Source organism: Bidens hawaiensis, unplaced genomic scaffold, assembly GCF_021521415.1.
Source record: "Bidens hawaiensis isolate Kalapana, Puna unplaced genomic scaffold, B.hawaiensis_p1.1 tig00051221_1, whole genome shotgun sequence".
NCBI classification, from domain to species: Eukaryota; Viridiplantae; Streptophyta; class Magnoliopsida; order Asterales; family Asteraceae; genus Bidens; species Bidens hawaiensis.
The window spans coordinates 19,003-25,336 of record NW_027499162.1 but is presented as its reverse complement, the minus strand read 5'-3'; positions in this window follow the sequence as shown (position 1 = coordinate 25,336).

Sequence of the window (6,334 nt, the reverse complement as noted above, 5' to 3'; positions counted from 1 at the left end):
GACACCTAAAATGATTGTTTTGATGAGACTCATTTGAGAAGACATGAGAGGTGGGGCCTGAAAGAGAACGTGTTGTTAAGGGTTGGCTGATTACCATGCAGTTTAGTTGAAGGCTAAAATAGTGACTTCACATTTAAATACCTAAATTGACTTAACTTTTTATAGAGGTTACCTCTTATGCGTTTGTGGCCTCAAGAGCTCAATCGTGGGTGCTTCAGGATCACATTTTGCGAGACAGTGGTATATGTGGGATGGATTCTGATTATTCTTGTGCTCTGGATTGTCTTCGTGATATGATTCCAAGCGTCAATTTTAGCAGTTTCACCAACCAAGAGACCACCCCCTCTAAAGCCCAGCATGCATTGGCGAGCGCTCTTTTTAGTAAAATTGTTCACGAGATGGAGTCACCCTTTAACATGACACGCAGACAAAAAGCCATTTTTGAGTGTCTACGAGCACCACATGCTCAATATTTCCTTCTTGCTATTCCTATAGATGGGTTAGGCCAGCATATGTCTCCAGTGGAGTATCGTACTATCCTTAAGTATCGGCTCATGATTCCTCTATTCCCGGTTGATGAGATATGTCCTATTTGTCGTAAGGCGTGTTTAGACTCATATGGGGAGCACGTGGTGCGCTGTAAAGAGCTCTCGGGGTTCAAATACCGACACGATCTGGTTAGGGATGTGCTCTTTGATATATTCAGTCGGGCCGGAATTTTTGTTAAGAAAGAAGCACCTGTGAATTTCCTGACTGACCCGTCGGAGGGAAGATCATCTCTTCGACCGGCTGACATTTTGGTGTTTGGATGGATAGGAGGAAAATACGTGTGTGTGGATTTAACAGGGGTTTCCCCTGTGGTGGGCTTGGGGAGTAGTGGTTTCGCAGTTGGTCAAGCCGCATTAAAAGCTGCTTCAGGCAAGGTGGCAAAACATGAGAAGGTGTGTCTTGACAACCAACATGTATTTATTCCTTTTGCTTTTGACACTTTTGGTTTCCTCGCGCCTGAAGCTGTGGAGTTACTTACCCGTGTTCAGCGGGTCATGCATAGTAATGTTATGACTCCAAGATCAGCTAATGTAGTTTTTCAAAGATTGGGTTTTGCAATTCAAAAAGGGGTAGCGGCGCAGCTTGTTGCCCGCTTGCCTTCTGTTTCGATGTAATCTAATAATAATATACTAAAAAAAAAAGTCTTAAAAGTTTTAGTTAAATATTTAGTGTGATTTTTATGTTGATTACTAGATTTAGTTACACCTTTTCATTAAAGGTTTGCTTCATGGAGCGAGTTTATAAGGTTTGGGTTGCTTATATACTAAAGAGCTTTACTAAGTGTTAGTTTTCTCATAGATTTTAAAAATGATTGATGGATTAGCAATATTATCAATGAAGGATGATATTTAAAGCAAATCAACCTAAGAAATTTGATCCAACAATTTGCAGCAAGGGATTATAGTTAACAAATTGTTAACGTATTATGCAGAAGGAGCAAGATGCAACTTTCATTTAATACTATATAAAGTGTCATAGAGTTAGTTTTTGCTCAAAGTTGACTTATTATATATAACTCTAATTAGAATAGTATCGTTTCTCAACTTTATAGTCATGTCTTCATTTAGACGACCCACAAGACTAATTAAGCCTGATCAAATTCTCATTGCATCACCCTTGCACCGCAAACCGAGCTCATACCGAACGCATCCCCATTGTGTCCCCGTCGCAACGCGCGGGCACAACTACTAGTATGTGTGTGTGTGTGTGTGTGGAGTTATAATAAGAAGTGGAGTGTGTCTAAAAAATGTAAGAAGTAATCTGGTGCGTTAGATTTGATGATCTGATGGTCTAGATAGAAAGTGTGTTTTGTAGGCGGTGTGTTTTTTTTTAATTCTTGATTTATAACACTTTAAGGGCATAATTGTCTAGTGTGTTGTATTATATATGGAAACAAAATTAAATTACAACACCAAAAAACACATTGTAATCTATATTACAGTGTGTTTTAAAACACAGCACCAAATATTAATCTATATTTAAAACACAACATCAAGAACACCAAGAAAACCAAGAACAAAAACACGCTTAACAAAAACACACCAATAATTAAAATATAATTAGTATTAATTCTAACTACAAAAAATATATATTAAAGCATATTAAGTCGGCGACGTTTCATTCACCTCCGCCGTCACCTCCAATGTCTCGGTTTATATCGATCACAATCATTCCACCCAACCGGGGCTGCTACTATGAGTGGACGGATGCTAAGCGGTGGACGAAGACGAAATATAATCAAACTGCAACTACAAGGGCAGTAGATTAATAATAACAACAATAATCAAATCGCAACCGCGCGGAATAGTGGACAGCGGCGGCGGCAGAGCCAACTAGTATCCCTGTATTCAAAGTTTCAAAATAACTATTATAAATTCATATTCAAGAATAAATAAATAACAAACATAACACAATTACAAACTCTCATTTTCTTATCAGTAAATAAATATAAAACATGGATTGAGACACCTTTTCATCGTGTGTGATTTATCAATATTCAAATAAATCACAGAATCAAACATGTCCCTACTTGATTTTGAGAATTGTGAGCAAGACAAAAAAGACGAAATACCAAGGCACTAATGAGGCAGGCGGCAACATTTACATACATATGAAAAAGTAGGTTTCTTTTTTTTAGTAAATTGAATCTCAAATATAGCAATCTCATTAACCACTCAAATAAATACCTTATTTAATAATTTATTAACCGGACAAGATTACCCTTATGTGTTATTCTTAATCCAAGGGTCAAGATCTTTTCCTACACTTCTAGATATTTGAGACTTCTTATTCTAACCTTCCTCTATGTTTAACGGGGTTACACGCGTCGCCGGAATTCTCGTCGGTGATAGCTCGCCGGAAAAACGTGAATGAGGGGGGTAGGGACGGCTGCGATTGATTATAATATAATAATAATTTTATTTGAACAAATTTTCATTTTTGACCCTGTGGTTTGAAGGTATATATATTAAAATCTTTATTGAACTATATTTACAAAGTAAACATTGGTCTTTTTGAATTGTTATAAACTTGTTATAAGTATAGATAATTTGAATTGCTTTCGTATTACACCCGATGGTTTGCACATCGATTCAATTTAATAGATTTTGAATCCCGGTGATTCAACGATTGATCGAAACGAAAAGGAATTGGACGAACAATAATAGTAACCCATCGTTTCAACAAACAATATCGAAACGACAAAAATGAGTCAAACTTACACACGTAAAACAATAACGAAATGTCACCTAATTCTCAGTTAATGAAACTTTATATATATATAGGGGTGGGTTCTAGTGAAAACTCCTCTTAAAGAGAAAACTTAAAAACTCCTAAAAACTTAAAAACTATTTTTAACTTTTTAAAAATTTTTTTTTTGAAGTTTCTTTTTTTTCCATTATTCTTATATGTTGTTATTGGTTCAAAAAAAAAACTTGCCGGTAACCTCGTCGGTATAGTGTGCATGTGTATCAGTGTGCATTGTATATATGCAAAAGTGTTTATATTGCATAGAATACAACACTATTGCACATATTTGATACATACTATGGTATATATGCAATATAAGACTGATACACACATCGAATACACATTAGTACGTATGTGTAATACAACATTAACGCACATGTGCACCACATCGACTTTTATTTTATTATTATTATTATTTTTCCATATAATACAACACTACTACACATATACAATACACATGTGTAATACAACATTAATAGTGTTTTATTGCATATTGAATATATATAATAAAACACTATTAAACTCAAAAATACATATTAATACATATGTGTAATACAACGGTATCGCACAGTAATACGTTTGTGCATTACAGCGGTCTTTTATTTTTTTTTTATATTTTTTAAGTGAAATATAAGAAAATATAAGAATAATGGTTAAAACAGAATTTTGAAAATGTTTTTTTATTTTTAATTAAAAATAATTCTTTAGGAGTTTTTAGGAGTTTTTTAGGTTTCTCTCTAAAGGTGAGTTTTCTCTTGATCCTCTCCCTATATATATATGATTGGGATCATATGAGAACTCTTTTGAATTTGAGAACTTTGAGAACCATTTGTAGCCATTCATTTTCCTTAACTTAAAATTAAATAAAAAGGGTAAAAAAGGAACTTTACATCGTAAGATAAAACGATCATATAACCCAAAACCATGCTATCTAACCCCTGCCGCCAAGCTTCTGATTTCATCGTCCTTAACAAGGACAGCGACGATTGTTGTACGCCACCGTCACCGTTAGGGTTGCTGCTGCTGCTGATTTGGTCCTCCATATCGGTTTTCTTCCAGCGACAATAACGGGAGTCGCATCTCAAATGCATCTAGGGTTCGTATTTTGTCAATAGCCGTTCATTTTCTATAAGGTAATCTTCCAAACTTATTTGATTTTAGGCCATTTAAGTTATAGATTATAAACTTCAATTGTGAATGATTCAATTTTTATGATCGGCGGTTCAATTATGATTGTTTCAGTTTTAGGTCATGGAAGTTTCAGTTACGGGATCGATTTCTGGATCTACATCTTACTCCATTGACGAAGTAAACAGTGTTAGAGGTAATTTCAATTGTGTAACGGGTACGACCCGGAACCGGGTTGTATGCTTTCTCAGCTCTGGAACTAGAAACGATCAAATATAGTTTTCATGCTAAAACCATATTATAAATGGGTCGGTCTGGTTATTTAAACTGGTTATGTGGGAACTGGGAACGGGTGACGGGTTTCACGATTTTTGCTAGCATGTTCATCCATTATTTTTAAAGTTCATGCCTGATCCGTGATGATTTGATATGGTTTTTAATCGTGTTTGTAGCATACCTCAGATTAGTGATGTAAACATAAAACGTTTATCATCATCCATCCTTATAATCATAATATGTACAATTGTTTAGGCTTCAACAGATTAGGCAGAGAAGTGAGATGAGAAGAATGAAACATTCAATTAACTGCATATTAAGTTCCAACATTGTGAAGCAACCCTAGCACGATAATAGGAAGCAATTCCTTGATTTTATTTACGTTGCTATTTATATTCGGAACCGGTATTCAGGCTTTTTATTTTTGAATGTTGTTTAATAGTTCTGCACATATATGTTGTTTAATTGCTGGTTAAAAATAGGTTTATTTTGTTTCTTAATTGTTGGGTTAATAGTTCTGTACATATATGTATATTAAAAATAGGTTTTTAAAATAGTTTTACGTTGTTTAATTTGCTGGTTAATAGTTCTGTACATATATGTATATTAAAATTGGTTAAAAATAGTTTTATTTTGTTTCTTAATTGCTGGTTAATAGTTCTGTACATCATATGTATTAGAAATAGGTTAAAAATAGGTGTATGACCTTAACTTTATTGTGTTTTTATGTTAATTTTTTTTATCTTTTTTCATGTTAATTTGATCGTGAAGAATCTGTAGCAACTAGTGTGTATGAATTACCGAATGGACAGAGGTCTTAGATTCCATTTGTTCCTCCTGAATTCAAACCTTATGTTAGGGCTAAGTTTCGTACATTGGATGAAGTTGTTGTTATGTATGAGGAGTATGCTGAGAAGGCCGGTTTTTGTACTCGTTTGGGTACCACTAAGAAGCGTAATGATATAATTACAACTAGGTACATCTTGTGTTGAAAGCAAATAAACTTAAACATCAAGATGTTGATTCTGTTGGAATGTGTTCAACCTCTAGTTTCCTTTGTGTAAACTTCAAAGTAACTGATTGCATAGCATTTATAAAAATTAGACTTGTAAGAGGTTCATCGGATTATGAAATATATGGTTTTGTGGAGGAACACAATAATGGACCTCTTTCTTCCGAGCATATAACTAAGAGAAAAAGGAAATTAGACTTTGCAACAAAAGAGTTTATTTCCAATTGTCGTTTGGCTTGTGTTGGGCCAACCAAAGAGTTCAAGCTTCATGTGGTATTAAAGGGTGGCCATCATAATCTGCAAGGTACATTAACGGATTACAATAATTTTGGTAGAGACATACGAGAATTGATGGCAGATGGAGATGCTTAGATGGTGGTTGATAAATTCAATGAACGTGCCAAAAATGTAAAAAATTTCACTTTTAAATCCCTAGTTGTTGGAACTGAGCTTACATCTTTATTTTGGGTTGATAATATTTCAAAAATCAACTATGAGGCGTTTGGTGATGTTATGGCCTTTGATGCGACATACCACACCAATATGTAAGTTATCTATTTTTTGTATTTAATGTAATCAAATATTTTTGTAATTAGTGACAAAATTGTGTTTTTTCTCCTT